The following is a 25,390-nucleotide window of genomic DNA, read 5'->3' on the forward strand; positions in this document are numbered from 1 at the left end:
TAGAAGTGAATGTCTTGAAGATATATTGAAAGTGGGAATGAAAAGCCTCGATGTGGAGCGGGAGAGAGTGATTGGGAATGGAGGCTGCCTCTCAGGTTTCTGGGAGGGTCACTTATGGCGTAATTACAGCCAGTTGAATGTTTTCCTTGCTGTCACATTCATGGTAAAGCCCTCCTGTACACATAAGTTGCTAATCAGATTAGTGTTCTGGGCTTACTGACATACCATTTCTTATGCTAGATAGTAGGAACCTGGTGGCATTTTTAACATAAATTTATCCTCATATCATACTGAGATGATTGTGTTGGAGCACATAAAGTTGTATTTATACATCTGAAAATGTGAAGATAAAAGAACTGGGGTTTTAGCAACTTTCTGTGGAAAGGCACAGATATGATTTTTGATAGTTACTGCATGGGAATAAAAAGGCATCCCCCCATCCTTAAGATACAGAAGACAAGTGTCTTTTGTGCAAGTTTCTTCTAATCCTTGTAGATCCTATCAAAAATAAAGGCGTTGGGGAAAAAAAAACAGTTAAAATGAAAGTTTTCCTGCCTCACTGGTCACTGTTATATACACCTCATTTCTTTTCATTCTCCAATAAATACTGACACAACCCCTATTTCTTTTTATACCTCAGGTTGGATGAAAATGATGTTATGGAACAAAAGGTAAATATAGCTAATAATCCTAATAGCTAATATACATACATGCTTTATAGTTGGCCTATATATGTAGCTCTTATGTTGACATAGGGCTTTTATGTCTGTTGTCTCATTAGAGTCCTTTAAACTGGCGATTATGCCCATTTGAGAGTGTCCAGCACTATCCTTAAGTGTTTTTATGTATCAATGCATTTAGTCTTCACAACAACCTAATAATCTAAGGGTTTGAGTAAACACCAGAAGCATTGCTTGGTGAGGCTGAACATTTACATCAACTGCTGGAAAAGGCAGCTACTCAGTACCTAAAGACTTCAGCAGCCTGTAGGATGCTGTAGCCCCAACTGCTAGGAGGAAGAAGTTACCAATCTCATGAGAGTTGGGGGCTGGAGATGCTACCTTATCCCAGCTGAGATGAAGGCAAAGGTTCTCAGTTTCAGCTAGCTTGCACCAGTCTATCTCAGATCATCACTCAAGGCTATTTTTGACAATCCTGTTTCTCATTCCACATATCCTTACTCTTTAGACACAAATATTATCCCCATATACAGATGAAGAAACTGAAGTATAAAAAGGTGAAATAATTGGCAAGGGGCCTAAGATGGCTTCAAAGGCTCTGGGCAGCTTCAACACTTTAATATGCGCTTCCCTACCATGCTGGGAGAGTATGGCTGGAAAGCAAAAGCCAGCCCCCGCAAGAAATTCTGAGAGTGGGCATAGCTAGTGCTGGTGATCATGCTAACAGCTAACAGCCCACAGTCCTCCAGTCCTAGTGCTGGTGATCATGCTAACAGCCCACAATCTTCCAGTCCTAGTGTTGGTGATCACACTAACAGCCCACAGTCCTCCAGTCCTAGTGTGGGTATTCACACTAACAACCCAGTCATCCAGTCCTAGTGTGGGTATTCACACTAACAGCTCAGTCGTCCAGTCCTAGTGTGGGTGTTCACACTAACAGCCCACAGTCATCCAGGCCTAGAGTGGGTGTTCACACTAACAACCCAGTCATCCAGTCCTAGTGTGGGTGTTCACACTAACAGCCCACAGTCATCCAGGCCTAGTGTGGGTGTTCACACTAACAACCCAGTCATCCAGTCCTAGTGTGAGTGTTCACACTAACAGCCCATAGTCGTCCAGGCCTAGTGTGGGTATTCACACTAACAGCCCACAGTCATCCAGTCCTAGTGTGGGTGTTCACACTAACAGCCCATAGTCATCCAGGCCCAGCGGCAGGTGATCATGTTAACAGCCCACAGTCGTCCAGTCCTAATACCAGTGATCATGATAATAGCCACAGCCATCCAGTCTTAGTGCTGATGTTCATGCTAACAGCCCACAGTGGTCCAGTCCTAGTACCAGTGTTCACACTAATAGCCCATAGTCCTGCAGTCCTAGAGTCTGAGACCCAGCATGTGAGGGCCTGCTCTGCAGTCAAGGCTTGTCACCTCTCACCAAGATGATCAGTGGTTGAGAATTAAACATGATGCAAACCAGTTTGATGCCCTGAAGTTTATTTGCAGATGTGTAAGTCTATATGCTTCAGAATCTGGCAGGGAGGGGGAGATTCTCTTCTGTCCTTTTAGTGATATACAGATTAGTTGTTGCATTTAAGACCTAGGGTCAGATTCTAAGAAGGTGTCCTGAGCTCTGTGAGCTTATGACTGATTAGGAAAAACATCTTAGAGTAAGAATAGTCACACATTGGGAGTTCTTCAAAATACCACTTTCTACCTTGACGGAAGCCTCAATAAATGTATAGAACTTTTCCAAGTTCTATACTTTTCTATACAACTTATATAGAAAATTGTATGGAATTTTCCAAGATGAGGTAACATAAGCTGTTATAAATTTCAAAAGCATCAAGGAGACCTGAATTCTAGTTCTACCTCATAGTGTCCTTGACCAAGTAAATTCACCTCTCCAGGCCTCAGTTTCTCTTCATAAAATAAAGATGTTGGATTGGTTGATCAGCCCTGGTGTTCTGCAATTATTTGCATGAAAAAAAAGTAGCACCTTGCTCCTCTAATATGTGGACTGAACAGACATGGAATGGTATTTCAGCCTACAAATGTCAACTGGAAAGATGTAAAGAGCCCTTCTGGACATTTGTCCAGCTTGGTAGTCTTTTATAGTGTACATATTAGTAGATTCATGAGCAGACATGATAAGAGGAAGCCTTGACATTAGCCCTGAATGGTGGATCTTGTTTCCCATAGGCAACACCTCCAGGAAAAAATTATCTTAACCAAACAGGAAAACAGTTGATCAAAATTAGACAGCCCACAGGAGAGAGACAGGAAAGTTTTCTCTCACAGTTTTAATCCTGGGCCAGAATAATAAATGAATACTTAGCACATTCCTACTCAACTCAGTGAGGGTCCTATCTTAGTGTCAAAAGTGATCATACCTTTCTTTAATCAACCCTTTTCTATTCCAGATCTCTCTTCAAATCTAAGTGTGCCCACAATTCAAACAGAATCATCATGGACTCAAGAAGGTTTTGATGGAGAGATGCCCCTGAGATACATTCTACCTCAATTGGGAAGCTATTCCCTGATGGAACCATAGACGTCTGGATAACCAGCCAGGTTGGTTCTCTTACTTCTCGATTTTTTTAAGCAAGCCAGAGCCATTAAAAGTCTTTCAAAGTTAATAAGGCTGTAACTCAAGATGAATTCAGAAGAATCTACTCAGAAATTCATTAACTGTCAATCCTTTTATGTACATAATAGATCAAAATTGATAGCAATAATTAAATTTTAATTAGGAAAATTTCTAATGATAGATCTCAGTCTTTTTTAAATGCCATCTACGTATGCATTCATTCACGTATTCAACAAACATTTTTAAATGCTAAATATGTAGCATGCTCCACGCTAAGCATGAGGAATTCAAAGATAAAAAGTTTATGGAAATATACCTATGACCTACCTAATTTATTCACAGAACAAAATGTGCTTCCTAAGAAAATGTTGATAGAGTTCGCTATTCGGAAAACATTTCATGCCATCAGGGCATTCTTTGTGTGTTTTCCAAAGACTGGGACCTGTATAGTAATATCCAAGTTTGATCTCAATCTCATGGACTGAACAAATACAGTCCCTGTCCAGAAAAATGGATTCTGGCTTCTGATAGTCTGTATGACTTAGAAGATTTTGAGTTGATTAGCAGGAACTGTGTTATTTTGAGGCTGAAACCATTTTCGTTTCAAATAGCATAAAGTTGTATCCCAGGAATGATGAAAATGCCAAAAGTAATTTCCAGCATTCCAGAATATTAAGAAATTGAAAACCAAATATTTGGGGTGAAAACAAGTGTATAATAAGTGTTTATCCAGATTTTTATATAAGAATATTACCCAAATATGCCAACCCATGATGTCTGGGTTTCACACCCATTCTTCCTTTTCCCATATAATCAAATGTCATGTATAATTCCCAAAACGAAATACACGAGAAGCTGTCTTCTTTTGTAGGTATAAACATACATTCCTTTGTTCCTCTTTCTAGATACTCATAACCCTAGAATGTACAAAAATCCCAGTGGTCATGTGATTTTTACCATTTCAGACAGAGGAAAAAGAGGTTCTGAGCAGTCAAAGCTTGCCAGAGTCAACAAATGAGTGACAGAAATGTGAATAGGCTAGACCTGTAACTTAAGACCCGGACTCTTCGCCAAGAGCTGTTTCTATGATGTCATACAATCACGCTCAACATACAGCTACTGAGACCAGAGTCTCAAGAAAAGGATGGACTTTAGTCTCTTCCCTTGAGGAAGAGATTGTTCCAGAAGAGAGTGAGTGTATTCACATGACTTTCCAGACTTCCCTTTGTTCTTTCCAGAACAGAACTGATGCTCTGATTCATACTCTACACTTCTCCTTATGATGTGTCTTCCAAATCAGCCTCCCTCCAGCATTAATAAGCAAAGCAAAGCAAAGCAAAGACAGCTTCCCAGAACCACAGGTGTCAGCTTCCTTGAGTCTTGCCTCTTCCTCCAGGATGTCTTAACTCTTTTTCACTAGGTTGTAAAAAATGTATCTTTAATCACCACCATCCCTTTTAGGATTTCAAAGGAATTGCCCAACAGTTCATCTTAGAGATGCAAACATTTTCCTGACTTGCTCATTTATCTCAAGTCACATGTAGAAAGTTATTTGGCAGCTACTAAGGGGAACAAAGGTGAAACTTCCAATTAAGAATGACTTATGTGTACTCCTCCAGCCAGGAGTCACCCTGCCTTGTTAACCTCTTTTGCTCTGCTTAAGGGGTGGGAGCCGATGCACTCAAAATTCATTTATTCCTGCTAAGGGTAATTATCTCAATTTTTGATGACACCTCCAGCTATGGAAGAGTGATGATATGCCAGTGAGATGTTTCTCTCCTTTCAAGAAGAAAATATGAGGGACCATATAACACAGATTAGGTTTCAGTTCATAAACACAGCAATTTAATACACCTCTTTAAAGCACAGATTCAAATTTAAACTTCTCAACAGGCTACGCTTTTTATATCTTGACTATATTCTTTAAATCTAAGTGACAACAGGAACATAGAGTAAAGAACTGGGAAGGTAAATTTGGTGGTAAGAAGGTATTGCCTTTATTTGAAGAGACAATAATTACACTACCCTGGATGAATGGGCAGCCTCTGAGTTAAGGTTCTATCTCACTAATATTGAAACTTGTTCAAATTTCTCTCATCATAAAACAATCCTCCCTCCCCATTCTGGCCTCCCCGCCTCAGCTATTCTGTCTCTCTTTTCCTATCTCTCCTGCCTTTCCCGGCCAAACTTCCTTAAAAATTGTCATTAAACCCATCCATTCACTTCTGAATGGACACACTGCCTTTTTCCTCTGCCCATATCCCTTTCTTAGACTGCCCTCTCCAGAATTAGTAGCACCATCCTTGTGGCTAAATTTCACAGACAATTCTCAATCCTTATTTTTATTTTTTTTTTTTTGGTGACAGAACATGTTTATTTACTCAGCCCCAGAGACAAAAGGAAAACTGATATGGGGGAGGGGGAAATAGGACAACTATTAAATGTAGTGAAGAAATTTCACAGGTCAAAAGGAACTATTAAAAAGAAGGATAAAGTAGATTTTATACCATAAAACAGAATCCTACCTCTGATAAAAGACAAATCAGCCTGAATTTTCAAATAACCAATAGTATTCAAAATGACTATTTTCAATTGCAATCTCATTCTTAATGTTCTTCCAGAACTCTCAACCCTGAGAGAAGCAGGGCAAACTTGTGGCCATAGGATTCAGGACCTTTCTTTCCAACATTATCCCATCAGCCATTAGAGGGTAAAGATTTAGCCATGGCAAGATGCGAGGTCCACAATCAGTTATTTTCATTCTCTCTTTTGCTCTCCATTGTAGTTGATCCAAGTTTTTTACTTCACAATTAAAACACTTCAAATTAAACCAGAGTAAGAAAGCCTGATTACTCCCCTACTAGGTTCAAACACATCCTGTTACATACCATCAAGGTGACAAGACCTACCATGGAATCATTATGAGATATTAGGCAAGGTGAATAAACACACAAAATTACAAAAGTTTTTTTTTTGTGTGTGTGTGTTTTGCAAGCCATAGATTGTGATGAAATAAAGGTTATAAATAGCTGGTAAACTCATAGGCCTCTTAATGTGCAAAACCAAATAAATCCTAAAAGTTGTAATCCCGATTATGTTTCTCTTATAAATAATCTATAGATTTTCCTCTACAAAAAATGAAATAAATTATTAAAGGCCGTACTTAATACAAGACACAGTAAAGGGAGAGGAATCTTCTGTTTTGAGCCCTATCTTAGCCAATTTCTGGACACTTTTGGTGAGATTTCATCACACTCATGAAGCCTGTGCTTTTTCAGTCCCCTAGTGGTCTGAACCTTATTGTTCCCCAGAAAGCAGCTCCATATGGCCAGATGCTCATGGCAGCTGCTCTGTGCAGTCCAAATGGTCTGAGATAGGAAGCCCAGTGATAATCATCAGACACTTGTTTCGTCAATCCTTTTCTATAATGCAGGCATCATTTAGGAACACCTCCTCTGCCCTCAAGCCATAAGGAAAATTGTCACAATCCACACACCCGCTCCCCGCAGCCAATTCAATGGCCTATAAAAGCCCAAAGCCCTTCCAAATGGTTTTGTAAAAGTTAGTGAAATATCTGTTAAGAGCTACTGCATGCTGGGAAAGTATAGACAACAGTTCTATGAAGTAGAAACCATACTGTCTTTGTTTTTGCCGATGAAGTGACTGTGGCTTGAGGTGGCTTCATGGCTAGTGAGTGGGGGATCTAGACTTAAACTTAGACAGCCTAGCCCCACTTCTGCCTGACTCTGCCCAACCTGGTCTCTAGGTCTCCTCTGTAGCCCGTTTTGTTTTCTCACCTGCTCTCTGTGCCTTACCACACCTTCTCCAAAGTGCAAGTCAGCCCCTCATTCATAATGAAAAAATAATAACCAGCACTTGAATCAAGCACACATTAATTACGTTTTCCAGAGTTACTTTCTAAGGTTCCATGAAAGTGGCACACATCCCGGAGATCTGGGGCTCTCTGCTATCTCCTTGGTTTTCATTTCCTTCCATCTCCCTTCCTCACCCACCCTTCCCTTCCAGAATTACCCCCAAGGCCTCTCAAATTCTCCTGCCTTGAAGATCAACTTTTTCTTCCTTTGAAACCTTGACGTGGATAGTTTTATCATCAAGTGTTTATCAAGTTTTTTCTTCAATAAGCTCATATATTTTCATAATAAGTGTGCAACTTGCTGGTATTACCTGTTGAAGACAAGCAGCAACAGTAATTGACAACAGTTCTTTGACCCTAAATAGTATTTTGGACTCTCCGACACCCTTTTCTTGATATACTTAGTTTTGGTGTCTGGGATGTCATACTCCCCCAATTTTTCTTCTGCCCTTTTTTTATTTTTTTATTTTTTTTAGAGATAGGGTCTCCCTCTATCCCCCAGGCTAGAGTGCAATGGGCATGATCATGGCTCGCTGCAGCCTCAAACTCCTGGCCTCAACCAATCCTCCTACCTCACACTCCCAAAGTGCTGGGATTACAGACATAAGCCACCATGCCTGGCCTCTTCTGTCCTTCTGGTTCTTTTTAGGGCCCTTTTAGGGTGATTTCTCTTCTACTCATCCCCTTAAAATCCATCTCTCAATTATCAGTGTTCCTCAGGGTTATACTCAAGCCTTTTTTTCTTACCTAGCACATTGACTCCAGAATATCTTATCTACAATCAGTTTTATTTACACCACATCTTTCAAATGTATATGTCTAGCGCAACTCTCATTTTCCTGACATAAAGACCAGAATATCCACAGCCTATCCCATATTTTCCCTCAAATATGCCAAATATCTCAAACACAAATTCTCCAATGCTGAATTCATATTCTTTTGAAAATTTCCTCGTGTTGTGATTTCTGCTCAGCACCACCTTTGGCCCTTGCCCAAAAGTGCCCAAGCCAGAAATCTCAGTGTCTGCCTTGACTCCTTCCTTTCCACCACTCAATTTCAAAAGCCTCCAGATTCCAACTCCTACAGATCTCTCTCCTGTCCCCCTAGCATGCTTTTACCTCCATTTCTTCTTAAACTGTGTACCAACCAGACAGAACAGCTCTCAGTTCTTCAAACAAGTTGTGCTCTCTTTCAACCTGCAGTTTTCCAGCACACTACTTGCTGCGCCGGAAGTGCTCTCCAACTCCTTCACCTTACTTCCTTTGGGAGATAATTTGGATGTTACTTTCTCAGGAGCCTTCTCTCACTCCGCTGGACTGCATTAGGTGTCCCTGTTAGATGGATGTTAGTTGCAGGTGAAAGAAGCTCCCTCTCAAACTGATTTTTGTTTAAAAAGAATTTATTGGTTCATGCCTATTGGCCTAGTTTTGAGCCTGGTTGAATTTAAGATCACTCAATTCCTTTTCCTCTATGTTTAGGTTCAACATTCACGTAATTTCTCTATTTGTGATGACAAGATGGCCACTAGCAGCTCCAAGATTAAACTCTTCCAATTTAGCAAGCCTAGATGAGAATGCCTCTATCTGGTCACTCCAGTCGAAATTCCAGGAATTCCTCTCACTGATCAGATGTAGATCCCATGCCCTCTCCTGAAGCTGAGGTGGACATTCAGCCTCATTCAACTACTTGGACTGGCAGGGGAAGCAGGCCGATTCCCCAAGGGAAAAACAGGGTGCTGTTTTCAGAAGCAATAGGGTGAGGTTAAAGGCTAGCCAGATCAAAAATAGATAGATAGGCAATAGATATAATAGGTAGTAAGTAGATAGATAGATAGATAGATAGATAGATAGATAGATAGATAGATAGACAGACAGACAGACAGACAGACAGATGCAATAAATATTATAGGTAAGTAGGTAGGTATGTAGGTAAATGATAGATACATACATACAGCCATACAATAGAGGTGATACATAGGTAGGTAAGGTAGGTAGGTAGGTAGGTAGGTAAGCAGATAAGAAATGGAGAAATGAAAGAAAATGTTTACTTCTTTAAGTCACCCCTTAATTAGATTGGTTGTATATAAGAACATGGCTTTTTGTTTCCTTGTTGCCTGCAAAGGACATCCTTGAGAAACACACAGCATAAGCAGGAAAATAGAGAGACGGAACAGGGAGAACAGTGCCAGACTATACGTTCCCATGTGGGGTCTATGCCCTTTCACTCTGTACTCACCCCAGCTTACAAACTTAAGAAGCACTTGTTATGGAAGTGGGTTTCCTCAGGGGTGGGCAACCCTTCCTGGGTAGAATCCAGAATATCCAGCCTCTGTGTTCCATCTCAGGGTAGTAAATCTATTGTCTCTTGACAGAAAGGCAAAGCAGCAGGACGATTCTTCTGATGATGTAACATCCAGGTGCAGGCAGAGAGACCAGGTCTATGAGTCCCAAGTGAAATAACTCAGGGTTCCAGAGAAGTTAAATGTATGGATATCCTCAGATTCAAACAGCAATTTTGAAAGAAAAACGTATTTGAAGAAATTTTAGTTTTAGAAAGTGGGAAGGACATGGAACTAAAATGTCTTTTGAAGAAGTATTTCTCAAGTCATTTTTGAGTTGCCATTTGTTGGTTGGTTTTTGTTGTTTTTTAGGACAGAGTCTCTCTCTGTCACCTAGGCTGGAGTGCAGTGGCACGATCTCAGCTCACTGCAACCTCCGCCTCCTGAATTCAAGTGATTCTCCTGCCTCAACCTCTCGAGTAGCTGGGATTACAGGTACGTGACACCACACCCAGCTAATTTTTGTATTTTTAGTATAGACGGGGTTTCACCATGTTGGCCAGTTTGGTCTCGAACTCCTGGCCTCATGTGATCTGCCTACCTCGGCCTCCCAAATTGCTGGGATTACAGGCATGAGCCACCATGCCTGGCCTGTTTGTTGGTTTTTAATCTTGTGGTTTCTAAGGTGTATAATCTTAAACTACTTTATAAACTTACACTACTTTATTTCTAAGCAGTTCACAACTCAACATCTAAATATAATGGATAAACCTAGAAAAATCATAAGTTTTAAAATGATCATGATGAAACAGATTTTAAAATCTCAAGAAAACGCAACATAATTTTAAAATGAAAACATTTGGGCTCATCAGTCTTTGAACTTCAATTCAGATATAATTCTTTGTTAAACTTTTTGGAAACAGCTTTTGCTAATTATGCTCAGCATCTCATATGTAAATCAAAGTGACAATCCTCTTGTGAGAAAGGAAAAATGGCCTCTTATAAAGTACAAAATTCTATTGTATTTTCTTTTGTACTCTCTCTATATTAAGTTGTTCATGTCTTTAAGAAAATTTTGTGCCAGAAATTGTGTCAGAAACTAAGGATATAAAAATTTGTAAGGCATATACCTGCCTCTAGGAAGTCACAATCAAATGGGACAATGATGTTTAAATATTTTCTTGCAATTGCCACACTGTGGGGGATGTCCTAGACCAGTGGGGGTTGAAAGGTGTGATCAACTTCACTACACATTACGTTTAGTGAGAAATCAGCTCTCATTTTAATAGAAATAGCTCCAGCATTTCATAGTTTTTTTTTTTTTTAATCACATTTACTATCGAATTTTGGCCAAAAAAAAAAAAAAAAGAATCTAACATTTCTAAATAGTTTCTTTCTGAATTACTTGGAATTTTTATTAGAAATAGCTTTTGAATTTTATGATACCTTTTAGGCATCTATGGATATAATCATCAGCTTTTTAAATTTAATGTGTTGATGTAAAATATTACATTGATAGATTCCTAATATTGAACCATCCTTATAGTCTTAGAATAAACTCTACTAGGTCATGTTACAGTGTTCTTTTACTATGCAGCTGGAATTGGTGGCTGTATACTATACAGAATTTTTGTAACTATTTACATAGAAAACTATTTTTGTCTTTTCTTTGTATTAAATCTATGCTAACATTATAGAATCAGGAAGCTTTTGTTCCTTTTCTATGGTCTGCAGTAATTCAAATACTATTGGAACTTTATTTTAAATGATAGATAAAATTTTGAAAAACTTACACATGTTCTTTTTTCATAACTCATCTTTCAATTTGGAATAAAAGGAGATTTAGTCCTATGGAAGGCATTCATTCTTTCTGAAATTATTTCATCATTCTATTCATACACAAGTGTTACAGGCTGAATTCCTTGTGAAATAGACTGTAATATAGAGATTAGAGAGCAAAGTTTACTGAAGAGTGCTTTAGGGACTTTTGACCATGGAGGAGTGAAGGAGGCAGGAGTGAAGGAGGCAGGATTAAGCACAGGAAGAAAAGCAGAAAGAGGCAGTGGGTAGGATGAAATCAACAGAGGCATTAGCCCATTTCACCAGGAGCACTAGAACTAGGAAAAACATACACACACACTCACATAGAGAGAGAGAGAGAGAGAGAAAGAGAGAGAGAGAGGAGAGAGAGAGAGAGAGAAGAGAAAAGAGAGGAGAGAGGAGAGAGAGAGAGAGAGACGAGAGAGAGAGAGACGAGAGAGAGAGAGACGAGAGAGAGTGAGTGTGTGTGTGTGTGTGTGTGTGTGTGTGTGTTTTGTTATAGGAATTGTCTCATGTGACTATGGAGGCTGAGAAGCCCTGCAATCTACCACCTGCAAGCTGAAAATTCAAAAAGCCGATGCTATAATATCCAGTTGTAACTGCTGATAGGTTCTTCCTGCCCACTGCACAGAGGAAACCAATTCACTGAGATCATAGGACTACAATAAAGAGTTTTATTTACATGCGGCCAGCCATGTGACCTGGTAGACACTGAGTTAATACTCAAACCAATCTTCCCCAAAATTCAGAGTCTAGGGTTTTTCAAGGTTAGTTTGGTAGGCAAGGGAATGAGGGAGTGGAAATTGGTCCTCTTCTGGATGGGGCCACAAGACTTGTCGGCTGGTCTGAGTGGAGTCATCACCGTCAAAAATGCAAAAACCGGAAAAGACATCTCAGAAGGCCAATTTTAGATTCCACAATAGTGATGTTACCTGCAGGAGTACTTGGGGAAGTTGTGTATCATGCAACTTCCAGAATAAAGGTAATCATCATTTATTTATGTCTACACTTTAGCAGAATTCAGGCTCCTCACATCCTCCTAACTTGGTGGTCTTTCATTAGCTTTACAAAGGCAATTTAGTTCCAGGGAAGGGCTATTATCATTTAAACTAAACTAAATGTACCCAAAGTTAGCTTGGCCTAAGCCCAAGAATGCTTATGGGCAGTTTGGGGATAAAAAGCAAGATCGGGGTTGGTTAGATCAGATCTCTTTCGCTATTTTCTCACTGTTGTAATTTTTCAAGGACAGTTTCATAGCCCTAGTCTGAAGGCTTGAGAACCTGGAGAGTTCTGGATGAGAACTGGTGTAAGTTCTCTTCTGAGGGCAGGAGAAGACTGGTGTCCCAGCTAAAAGCAGTTGGGCACAGAGAAAGAATTCTTCCTTCCTCCACCTTTTTGCTCTGCTCAGGTTCTCACTGGATTGGATAGTGCCCACACGTATTGGAAAGGACAATCTACTTTACTGGGTCCACATATTTAAATGCTAATCTCATCCTGAAACACCCTCCCTGACAAACCCAGAAAAAAAAAATGCTTAACCCAGTATCTCATCACCCTGTAGCCCAATCAACATGATCCATAATATTGGCCATTATTCCCCCAAATGAGGCAGAGGAGACAGGCCTTTGTAGTCCTACTTCAACCAGTCATTGGATGGGAATTGCCTCTGGACAGGGATCTAACATTGGTTGAGGCAGCTCCCTTAGGCCAAGGACAAGTCCTTGAGAGAGACTCACTTATGAGTCATCCACAGCAGTTGAGGGAATTAACATATGTTGGTCCAGAATGGAGATATTTGGATGGTGCATCATTATACCTATAACATATGCTTTAGTTGCACTAAAATTTGCATTTCATCTCCTTAGAATAAATAATACCTTCGTGATTTACCAGAACTTTCTTTTGCCTTTATGAGATTTCACAACTTTATCTAGAAATGTGGATGCTCAATGGACTTTAATATGCTAATTTTCAAATAGGACCACCAAAATTAAGTGAACAGTTTTTCCATTTGGTATATATGATTTCCACATTCAGAAATAAGTTGTGAGACTCTCAGATGAGAATTTCTGTCTTTATAACTGTACCTCAACACAAGTATACATCAGTCATAAAATCTTCCACTTGTTACACTTTTGCTTTAACATTTTCTGTCTTCATTTATCAAATATCCTCTGGGGTTAGAGAATTCCGTGTAATATTTGTATCCCTGATATACCCATTATTAAGGTAAATGTCATGAGAAATTACTGGTAAATATAGCATATCTCCTTATTTATATTCTCCCATGATATCTTTATTTCCTCAAAAGATTGCATTTCTCTACCACTGTGGGTGCATCATTTATTTTATTTTTTTTAATTTATTATTATTATACTTTAAGTTGTAGGGTACATGTGCATAACGTGCAGGTTTGTTACATATGTATACTTGTGCCATGTTGCTGTGCTGCACCCATCAACTCGTCATTTACATCAGGTATAACTCCCAGTGCAATCCCTCCCCCCTCCCCCCTCCCCATGATAGGCCCCTGTGTGTGATGTTCCCCTTCCTGAGTCCAAGTGGTCTCATTGTTCAGTTCCCACCTATGAGTGAGAACATGCGGTGTTTGGTTTTCTGTTCTTGTGATAGTTTGCTAAGAATGATGGTTTCCAGCTGCATCCATGTCCCTACAAAGGACACAAACTCATCCTTTTTGATGGCTGCATAGTATTCCACAGTGTATATGTGCCACATTTTCTTAATCCAATCTGTCACTGATGGACATTTGGGTTGATTCCAAGTCTTTGCTATTGTGAATAGTGCTGCAATAAACATACGTGTGCATGTGTCTTTATAGCAGCATAATTTATAATCCTTTGGGTATATACCCAGTAATGGGATGGCTGGGTCATATGGTACATCTAGTTCTAGATCCTTGAGGAATCGCCATACTGTTTTCCATAATGGTTGAACTAGTTTACAATCCCACCAACAGTGTAAAAGTGTTCCTATTTCTCCACATCCTCTCCAGCACCTGTTGTTTCCTGACTTTTTAATGATCACCATTCTAACTGGTGTGAGATGGTATCTCATTGTGGTTTTGATTTGCATTTCTCTGATGGCCAGTGATGATGAGCATTTTTTCATGTGTCTGTTGGCTGTATGAATGTCTTCTTTTGAGAAATGTCTGTTCATATCCTTTGCCCACTTTTTGATGGGGTTGTTTGTTTTTTTCTTGTAAATTTGTTTGAGTTCTTTGTAGGTTCTGGATATTAGCCCTTTGTCAGATGAGTAGATTGCAAAAATTTTCTCCCATTCTGTAGGTTGCCTGTTCACTCTGATGGTAGTTTCTTTTGCTGTGCAGAAGCTCTTTAGTTTAATGAGATCCCATTTGTCAATTTTGGCTTTTGCTGCTGTTGCTTTTGGTGTTTTAGACATGAAGTCTTTGCCCATGCCTATGTCCTGAATGGTACTACCTAGGTTTTCCTCTAGGATTTTTATGGTATTAAGTCTAACATTTAAGTCTCTAATCCATCTTGAATTAATTTTCGTATAAGGAGTAAGGAAAGGATCCAGTTTCAGCTTTCTACTTATGGCTAGCCAATTTTCCCAGCACCATTTATTAAATAGGGAATCCTTTCCCCATTTCTTGTTTCTCTCAGGTTTGTCAAAGATCAGATGGCTGTAGATGTGTGGTATTATTTCTGAGGCCTCTGTTCTGTTCCATTGGTCTATATCTCTGTTTTGGTACCAGTACCATGCTGTTTTGGTTACTGTAGCCTTGCAGTATAGTTTGAAGTCAGGTAGCATGATGCCTCCAGCTTTGTTCTTTTGACTTAGGATTGTCTTGGAGATGTGGGCTCTTTTTTGGTTCCATATGAACTTTAAAGCAGTTTTTTCCAATTCTGTAAAGAAACTCATTGGTAGCTTGATGGGGATGGCATTGAATCTATAAATTACCTTGGGCAGTATGGCCATTTTCACGATATTGATTCTTCCTATCCATGAGCATGGTATGTTCTTCCATTTGTTTGTGTCCTCTTTTATTTCACTGAGCAGTGGTTTGTAGTTCTCCTTGAAGAGGTCCTTTACATCCCTTGTAAGTTGGATTCCTAGGTATTTGATTCTCTTTGAAGCAGTTGTGAATGGAAGTTCATTCCTGATTTGGCTCTCTGTTTGTCTGTTACTGGTGTATAAGAATGCTTGTGATTTTTGCACATTAATTTTGTATCCTGAGACTTTGCTGAAGTTGCTTATCAGCTTAAGGAGATTTTGGGCTGAGACAATGGGGTTTTCTAAATATACAATCATGTCATCTGCAAACAGGGACAATTTGACTTCTTTTCCTAACTGAATACCCTTGATTTCTTTCTCTTGCCTAATTGCCCTAGGCAGAACTTCTAACACTATGTTGAATAGGAGTGGTGAGAGAGGGCATCCCTGTCTTATGCCAGTTTTCAAAGGGAATTTTTCCAGTTTTTGCCCATTCAGTATGATATTGGCTGTGGGTTTGTCATAAATAGCTCTTATTATTTTGAGGTACGTTCCATCAATACCGAATTTATTGAGCATTTTTAGCATGAAGGGCTGTTGAATTTTGTCAAAGGCCTTTTCTGCATCTATTGAGATAATCATGTGGTTCTTGTCTTTGGTTCTGTTTATATGGTGGATTATGTTTATTGATTTGCGAATGTTGAACCAGCCTTGCATCCCAGGGATGAAGCCCACTTGATCATGGTGGATAAGCTTTTGGATGTGCTGCTGAATCCGGTTTGCCAGTATTTTATTGAGGATTTTTGCATCGATGTTCATCAGGGATATTGGTCTAAAATTCTCTTTTTTTGTTGTGTCTCTGCCAGGCTTTGGTATCAGGATGATGTTGGCCTCATAAAATGAGTTAGGGAGGATTCCCTCTTTTTCTATTGATTGGAATAGTTTCAGAAGGAATGGTACCAACTCCTCCTTGTACCTCTGGTAGAATTCAGCTGTGAATCCATCTGGTCCTGGACTTTTTGTGGTTGGTAGGCTATTAATTATTGCCTCAATTTCAGAGCCTGCTATTGGTCTATTCAGGGATTCAACTTCTTCCTGGTTTAGTCTTGGAAGAGTGTAAGTGTCCAGGAAATTATCCATTTCTTCTAGATTTTCCAGTTTATTTGCATAGAGGTGTTTATAGTATTCTCTGATGGTAGTTTGTATTTCTGTGGGGTCGGTGGTGATATCCCCTTTATCATTTTTAATTGCGTCGATTTGATTCTTCTCTCTTTTCTTCTTTATTAGTCTTGCTAGTGGTCTGTCAATTTTGTTGATCTTTTCAGAAAACCAACTCCTGGATTCATTGATTTTTTGGAGGGTTTTTTGTGTCTCTATCTCCTTCAGTTCTGCTCTGATCTTAGTTATTTCTAGCCTTCTGCTAGCTTTCGAATGTGTTTGCTCTTGCTTCTCTAGTTCTTTTAATTGTGATGTTAGAGTGTCAATTTTAGATCTTTCCAGCTTTCTCTTGTGGGCATTTAGTGCTATAAATTTCCCTCTATACACTGCTTTAAATGTGTCCCAGAGATTCTGGTATGTTGTATCTTTGTTCTCATTGGTTTCAAAGAACATCTTTATTTCTGCCTTCATTTCGTTATGTACCCAGTAGTCATTCAGGGGCAGGTTGTTCAGTTTCCATGTAGTTGAGCGGTTTTGATTGAGTTTCTTAGTCCTGAGTTCTAGTTTGATTGCACTGTGGTCTGAGAGACAGTTTGTTATAATTTCTGTTCTTGTACATTTGCTGAGGAGTGCTTTACTTCCAATTACGTGGTCGATTTTGGAGTAAGTATGATGTGGTGCTGAGAAGAATGTATATTCTGTTGATTTGGGGTGGAGAGTTCTATAGATGTCTATTAGGTCTGCTTGCTGCAGAGATGAGTTCAATTCCTGGATATCCTTGTTAACTTTCTGTCTCATTGATCTGTCTAATGTTGACAGTGGAGTGTTGAAGTCTCCCATTATTCTTGTATGGGAGTTTAAGTCTCTTTGTAAGTCTCTAAGGACTTGCTTTATGAATCTGGGTGCTCCTGTATTGGGTGCATATATATTTAGGATAGTTAGCTCTTCCTGTTCAATTGATCCCTTTACCATTATGTAATGGCCTTCTTTGTCTCTTTTGATCTTTGATGGTTTAAAGTCTGTTTTATCAGAGACTAGGATTGCGACCCCTGCTTTTTTTTTGTTCTCCATTTGCTTGGTAAAATCTTCCTCCATCCCTTTATTTTGAGCCTATGTATGTCTCTGCGTGTGAGATGGGTCTCCTGAATACAGCAGACTGATGGGTCTTGACTCTTTATCCAGTTTGCCAGTCTGTGTCTTTTAATTGGAGCATTTAGTCCATTTACATTTAAGGTTAAGATTGTTATGTGTGAACTTGATCCTGCCATTATGATATTAACTGGTTATTTTGCTCGTTAGTTGATGCAGTTTCTTCCTAGCCTCGATGGTCTTTACATTTTGGCCTGTTTTTGCAATGGCTGGTACCGGTTGTTCCTTTCCATGTTTAGTGCTTCCTTCAGGGTCTCTTGTAAGGCAGGCCTAGTGGTGACAAAATCTCTAAGCATTTGCTTATCTGTAAAGGATTTTATTTCTCCTTCACTTATGAAACTTAGTTTGGCTGGATATGAAATTCTGGGTTTAAAATTCTTTTCTTTAAGAATGTTGAATATTGGCCCCCACTCTCTTCTGGCTTGGAGAGTTTCTGCCGAGATCTGCTGTTAGTCTGATGGGCTTCCCTTTGTGGGTAACCCGACCTTTCTCTCTGGCTGCCCTTAAGATTTTTTCCTTCATTTCAACTTTGGTGAATCTGGCAATTATGTGTCTTGGAGTTGCTCTTCTCGAGGAGTATCTTTGTGGCGTTCTCTGTATTTCCTGGATTTGAATGTTGGCCTACCCTACTAGGTTGGGGAAGTTCTCCTGGATGATATCCTGAAGAGTGTTTTCCAACTTGGTTCCATTTTCCCCCTCACTTTCAGGCACCCCAATCAGACGTAGATTTGATCTTTTTACATAATCCCATACTTCTTGCAGGCTTTGTTCATTTCTTTTTCTTCTTTTTTCTTTTGGTTTCTCTTCTCGCTTCATTTCATTCATTTGATCCTCAATCGCTGATACTCTTTCTTCCAGTTGATCGAGTCGGTTACTGAAGCTTGTGCATTTGTCACGTATTTCTCGTGTCATGGTTTTCATCTCTTTCATTTCGTTTAGGACCTTCTCTGCATTAATTACTCTAGCCATCAATTCTTCCACTTTTTTTTCAAGATTTTTAGTTTCTTTGCGCTGGGTACGTAATTCCTCCTTTAGCTGAGAAATTTGATGGACTGAAGCCTTCTTCTCTCATCTCGTCAAAGTCATTCTCCGTCCAGCTTTGATCCGTTGCTGGCGATGAGCTGCGCTCCTTTGCCGGGGGAGATGCGCTCTTATTTTTTGAATTTCCAGCTTTTCTGCCCTGCTTTTTCCCCATCTTTGTGGTTTTATCTGCCTCTGGTCTTTGATGATGGTGATGTACTGATGGGGTTTTGGTGTAGGTGTCCTTCCTGTTTCATAGTTTTCCTTCTAACAGTCAGGACCCTCAGCTGTAGGTCTGCTGGAGATGGCTTGAGGTCCACTCCAGACCCTGTTTGCCTGGGTATCAGCAGCAGAGGCTGCAGAAGATAGAATATTTCTGAACAGCGAGTGTACCTGTCTGATTCTTGCTTTGGAAGCTTCCTCTCAGGGGTGTACTCCACCCTGTGAGGTGTGGGGTGTCAGACTGCCCCTAGTGGGGGATGTCTCCCAGTTAGGCTACTCAGGGGTCAGGGACCCACTTGAGCAGGGAGTCTGTCCCTTCTCAGATCTCAACCTCCATGTTGGGAGATCCACTGCTCTCTTCAAAGCTGTCAGACAGAGTCGTTTGCGTCTACAGAGGCTTCTGCTGTGTTTGTTATTGTTTACTGTGCCCTGTCCCCAGAGGTGGAGTCTACAGAGACAGGCAGGTTTCCTTGAGCTGCTGTGAGCTCCACCCAGTTCCAGCTTCCCAGCAGCTTTGTTTACCTACTTAAGCCTCAGCAATGGCAGGCACCCCTCCCCCAGCCTCGCTGCTGCCTTGCCGGTAGATCACAGACTGCTGTGCTAGCAATGAGGGAGGCTCCGTGGGTGTGGGACCCTCCCGGCCAGGTGTGGGATATGATCTCCTGGTGTGCCTGTTTGCTTAAAGAGCAGTATTGGGGTGGGAATTACCCAATTTTCCAGGTGTTGTGTGTCTCAGTTCCCCTGGCTAGGAAAAGGGATTCCCTTCCCCCTTGCGCTTCCCAGGTGAGGCAATGCCTCGCCCTGCTTCAGCTCTCACTGGTCGGGCTGCAGCAGCTGACCAGCACCGATCGTCCGGCACTCCCCAGTGAGATGAACCCAGTACCTCAGTTGAAAATGCAGAAATCACTGGTCTTCTGTGTCGCTCGCGCTGGGAGTTGGAGACTGGAGCTGTTCCTATTCGGCCATCTTGCTCCGCCCCCGGGTGCAGCATTTATTAACAGGAGATCCAGGGCTCCCCAAGATCTGGTCTCAATCTAATTTTATAAAGTAATGCCTTAACTCAAGCTAAGTACAGTGCACTTACATTCTCCAAAACGTAGTATTTCACAAGGGCTGTCTTGACCCAATTTTGAAGTCATGGCTAGAAACTCTCAACTCCTCTTTTAGGACGATTTGCTAAGTCTCCCCCCTCCCCCAACAAAAAAAGCAAGCACTTTTCTTATCAGGTTCCTACTCTCTGGGGCCGTTAAGAATCATCTCACAAAGGCCCCCATTTAGGGAGCTTTCACACTCCTGTACCAGATACTAAACAATAGTCTCCATGCTCTAGAGCTGTGTAATTAATTATTCAAATTAGCCAATCCCTAGAAAGCCCCAAAAACCTAACTACCCCTATATACCCTGTTTGGTTATATATAACCTACTATACTGTTTGCTGTACTTAAGCTGCCTTTTGTAGCTCCTGCTTGCTGTAAGCCTGTCCCCTAGTATAATCCTGTGCATGGGCCTGTGCAGCAGCCTCCTCTAATTTGGAGGTGTAAGTGACAAAGAATCCTGCCTCTCATCATGTGCCAGTGGGCTGTGTTTGCTCATCCAAAGATGTTCAAATTTTACAAAACACACACTTGCTTATTTGTGCCTGTCCTTCTCTACCTGCAGACACTTTCCCTGTTTTGCTTTGTGTACATCCTCCTACCTGACTTCACCCTGAACTATGAAGAATCCGTCCTTTTGATTCAGAGATGAACCTGAAATTCTTTACCTTCAGGGATCCTTTTCCATGTCTGCTCCTCATCTGTCCTCTTGCCGATCTTTGGGCCATTATTAAAGCTCATGTCCTGTGTTTTGAATTCCAATGATTTGTAAGCAGACCTGTTGTCCAGTGAAGGGAAAATCATTTGATAAGATATTTGAAAACACTGTAGTGTTCTAGTTTCTTTGAATTCCTTGAAGACTGGCATGAGGCCTATTACAAGGACACCCCCACCACAGATACTACTGAGTTCAATTCATTGGAGTGCTGCCATACAGCTTCAACTCTGCCTGAAAGTGACAAGTCACATTCTGGCCATCTTGATGCTTCTTTCTTCTGTCCTCTGGTGTGGAGACTAGAAGGGTTGCAGGGAAGACGAATGGGATGGAGGAAAAGTACATGTTGAAAGGAAGGCTTGTAGGCCTGCTCCAGTGGAAATGGGTGAACAAAAGCAAGGCAATAAGAACACTACATTTCCAAAATACTTTAGGTTAATTTAGGGTAGGGACACACAGAAGGTGGTCAATAAACATTTGCTGAATGCAACAACCAGATTTCAGAATCCTAAGTTTGCTGTTCCAGGGTCATGTCACATTTAATTTGAGTTGCATGAACATAAAGGCCCACCATGGGCTGAAATTATTTTTATTGCAGGTAATTTGCCTCTCTGAATTATTCACATGGTAATTAAGTTCACTTGGCTCCTAATTACATAAGATATTGTTTTAAAAACAAAATCCTTGTTTCTTTATAATGCATGAGTTGTGGTATTTTTCCCCCTGTAAGATTCTTTGAAGTCTTCTTCTAAAATACTTGAGTTTAAAAGAAAAAGAAAACTAATGTTTTCTCTTGAACTACAATTAATTGAAGATACAAGATGCTGAACAGATATCTCTAAGGAAAAGATGATTTTATTTTATTTTTAAGGCCAAGTGTTATTTATGCTGGCAGATTTGTGTAACCTAACTATCATATGGCTAATTACATGAATTTAATGATAAGAAGTATGTATATCCAAAGAACACACAAGGACCAGAACTGGAATAAAAAGCTACAGTGAATGTAGCTCTCAGCATGGCTATCCTCCCTGTTCTCAAACTTTCTCTCTCTCTCTCTCTACCTCTATCTCTGGGTCTACCTCAAAATGGCATCTCTCTTGCATTCCTTATTTGTTTCCCATTGGCCACTCTCCTACTCACCCTGTAGTCTAATTCTGGAGGCAGCCAATCAAATAGGCTCACCTCATGGCCAGCCTGCCTACTGAATCCTATCCATTTTTCCAGTTCACCTCCTGAGATTGGGCTGCCTTAAGTCTGATGCACCTTTCTGATGTAATAAAGGACTTCCCTGCTCAAAGAATAACCAGTACTGCTCCCCCGAGCTGTTGACAAAGCTGTTGAAACTACAAAGCGATGCTGAGTGAGTGATAAGTTCATTCAACACAGTCATTTTCATCTTTCATTTCTCCATGATGGGAAATAGGAGCTGAAAACCTACAATGACTCTACTCTTCCAAAATCCCTAATCAAATGGCAGAAATTCTCATCTTTGGTTTATTTCAGCAGAATTTTAGGGTGAGTCAAACCTACTGATATTTATTAAGCATCTATTTCTTCCCAGAACTTTGCTGTATGTTCTAACACAGCCAGAAACATGACAAAACTACAGAACTAGACAAGAGTTTACGAATTCTTTGTCATGTTAGAGATAAGAAAAATTTACATTTATTTAGAATATCTGGCTCTTAAAGAACTTTTAGAGCCAGTCAATGATATAAGACATAATCCTTCAAACAGCTTTAAAAAAAAAATTTTTTTTAAAAACCCAAAGCACATTTTAATCCTTTATTACATTAGCAAACACAGACTTCAAATTTTACAGGAATTCAGAGAAAGAAAAAATTACTGTAAGGTGGCCCCGGCTGAGCGAGGCAAAGAGAAATTGGGAATGGTGATGAAGGCTGATGAAGGCACAGCTTCCGCCTTGAGGAAGATCTCCGGGAGGAGGAGAGTTGGGTACTAGGAGAGAGGCCCCAGTGAGGAGCATGAAAAGCAAAGCTGGGTAGGTGGGATCACTTAATGGACAGCTTTCCATCAGACCACAGAGCCTGCAATTCCTCCCAAAAGTAAACAAGCCATTTTAGGTTTTGAAGCAGGAAAGAAACATCATGAAAACAGTATTTCAGAAAAGGACGTCCGCCATAGCATGGTGGTTAAGGGCACGAGCTTTGGAGGCAAGCAGGCTGTCTCTGAATCCCGGCTCCACCATTTTCTCGGTCTGTGACCCTGGGGAGTCACTTAACTGTGTCCTCACCTTCAAAATGGGAATAATAATAGTTCTTACCTCACCAAGCTATTAAATATTTGGAGGAGTAAGTAAATTAATATTTGTGGTGTATTCGGAGCAACACTTGCACTTATTAACAGTCTAATGAAACCAGATATTAAGGGTGTAGGGATCCAGCTCACAGAGATTAGTTCGATGATTTCTGGCATAAATCAGAGGGCAGAGGGTGGTGGTTGAATCTAGGACCACGTGGTAAGGAATTCCAGCCGGTGCACCCAAAAAGGAGTGTGGGCTTAGTAACTGAGCAAGTCTGGGGCTGAAATAGAATAAAGAGTTAAAGGTGAACCCACAATGCTGAGAAGATACTGGGTTCATCAGTTATTTTGGAGAAATAAACGTCAAGCATGAGAAAATGGCTCCCTGCTCCAAGCAGGCCTGGGCGCCTGCCACCAGTATGGATGCTCGCTGCGTGCTGCAAAAGGATCTGGTTAAAGAACTCAGAGAAATTCAGATAGGTGAAACTGATTTCCATGGAAACCTAGTCATGCACTAATGACAGTTGTGATGGCGTTGCTGCCAATAATTTTGCAAACCTGAGGCTTCCCAGTCTGGGAAAACTGTAGGACCCGCACCCAGTGCAGACACTCAACCTCTCAGGGTGGCAATGAAGCTTCCAGCGTGAAATACCAAGGGAGCAACCAACAAAAAAGCAGAGCCCCCTCCCCAAACCCTCAGAGAATCCTGTGACCAATTCCAGTTCCGATTCCGAAGATAAAGGAGGCATGATTTTTTTTTGGAGAAAAAGGCCTTCAGTATAAAGCAAAACAAAGCAATGCCTGGAAAACACATGTCAGCTTGTTCCTTAGAAGACGTTCCCTCCCAGGCTCCAACTCACAATCAAGGACACCCCCCAAGGCATACATTCCCAGATGTTGCTTCCAAGAGAAACCCTGAACAGAGAGCTCCTCTTCTCACCAAGTTCCTTGGTCCCTTGGCACTCTACTCATGGAGGAGGAGGAGGAGGAGGAGGATAAGGACATGTTGGTGAGAAAGAGCAAGACAGTGGATGGCTGCATGAACGAAGATGACATGCCCAGGATTCATCGCTCCAGTTCATCCATGACCCTTCTGCATATAATTCACCCAGTGGAAGAAATCACAGAGGAAGAGTTGGAGGCCAACCGCAGCAATTCTCCAAAGATATGTATTACCTGGGCTCTACTTGTTATCAATGCCGTCAGAAAACTATTGCTACCAAAACAAACTGCAGAAACCCAGACTGCTAGGGCATTCAAGGCCAATTCTGTGGCTCCTGCCTTCCAAAACCCTTATGCTGAAGAGGTCAGGGATGCTCTAGTGGCATTGCCCACCTTGTTGAGGAATCTCCAACTGCAGTTTCTGCCAGCAGCAAGACTGTGCGCAACTGATATCCTGGTGTATTTCGCCAAATATCCTGGCCCTGGCAATGCTCACGCTTACTTGAAAAGCCTGAAAGAGGAATTTGAAATGCAAACATAATATCTGCAAAATTCACAGCCCGCCATCCATTTCTCAAATCTCTCTTGTTAACATTTTCTATTTTGTCATTGATTGAAACCCAAGTTAAGAATCTGTGATGAGTCTATTGTATAAGAAACTCCAATCAAGTTAATCTCACTAGACACACGTTTTCTCGAATATCATGAAAAGTATATTGCTAGTTATACTTCGCTCTCTGCAGTTTCTTCTCTGTTCCCCACCAACCCCCACATCATACCATGCCTCTAGTAGTACTCTCCCACTGCTTAGTTTCTGAATTATTTTTAAATGACAATTTTATGCAAGTATATTTGATTCTACTGGTGTTGAAATAGCCCTGGAATCTACTCATAAAACCCAAGCTTTTAGAAATACTGTAGCAATATTAATTAGATCTTTTAAATTTCAGAGAACTTACTCAAAAACAATTGGTATGATTTAGTGTTTATACTAGTCGACATTTTTAACAGGATCAAGACAAAAAAGTCTTAAGATCATGTGGAAAAATTAGGCAATTGTTGCAGAGTGGAGTGTATTACTTCAGATGCTTCTCATGAGAATATTCCAAGTTAGTGCTTGTTATACAAGTTGTCGCTGTTGAGATTTAGTTGCTAATTTCTTCTGCCCTAAGCATCTAGCTTACACAATCATGATCCAAAGGTTTGTGGGCAATGGTATATGTAAAATTATGATAGAAAAGATATCTCTGGAAATTACAATAGTGAAACTTCAGGAGTAGGCTGATTTGAATTTTTCGTATAAAGTTTTAGTATAATTGTAGTTTGCCAAGTTTATTTTTCATAAGTAACATATTTCAAATAAATTCTTGGGCCATTTTTTGTGGAAACTTGATATTAACAGTCTACAGCTCTTTGCATTTGTTGAAGAAATAAGCTAGGCACAGGGTTTGCATTTAGATTTTAAGCACTTTTATCGGGAGAAAGAACTGCCTTTTTGGAGATTTGTAACTTTCAACAGTTTGTTACCTTGACATCTCTGCCAAATTAGTTTCTGGGCAGATTTCCTGTGTTGCTACTCCCCTCCCCTTTTGCATTAATCAAGTTGTTTAG

At 40.5% G+C, this 25,390-nt stretch overlaps 2 long non-coding RNA genes and 1 pseudogene across 5 annotated transcripts in view; 2 read left to right on the forward strand and 1 right to left on the reverse strand.

Moving 5' to 3' along the window:
• LOC139358104 (uncharacterized) overlaps positions 1–25,390 on the reverse strand; it is a 524,079-nt gene that overhangs the window by 304,194 nt on the left and 194,495 nt on the right. The window lies entirely within an intron of this gene.
• LOC105498696 (uncharacterized) overlaps positions 21,952–25,390 on the forward strand; it is a 100,808-nt gene continuing 97,369 nt past the window's right edge. For both annotated transcript variants that reach the window (XR_011612438.1, XR_011612439.1), the window contains exon 1: positions 21,952–22,090. This is a non-coding gene — a long non-coding RNA (uncharacterized lncRNA). The remainder of the gene's footprint in view (positions 22,091–25,390) is intronic.
• LOC105498695 (cell division cycle-associated protein 7 pseudogene) lies at positions 23,174–24,320 on the forward strand (annotated as a pseudogene).

Source organism: Macaca nemestrina, chromosome 14, assembly GCF_043159975.1.
Source record: "Macaca nemestrina isolate mMacNem1 chromosome 14, mMacNem.hap1, whole genome shotgun sequence".
NCBI lineage: Eukaryota > Metazoa > Chordata > Mammalia > Primates > Cercopithecidae > Macaca > Macaca nemestrina.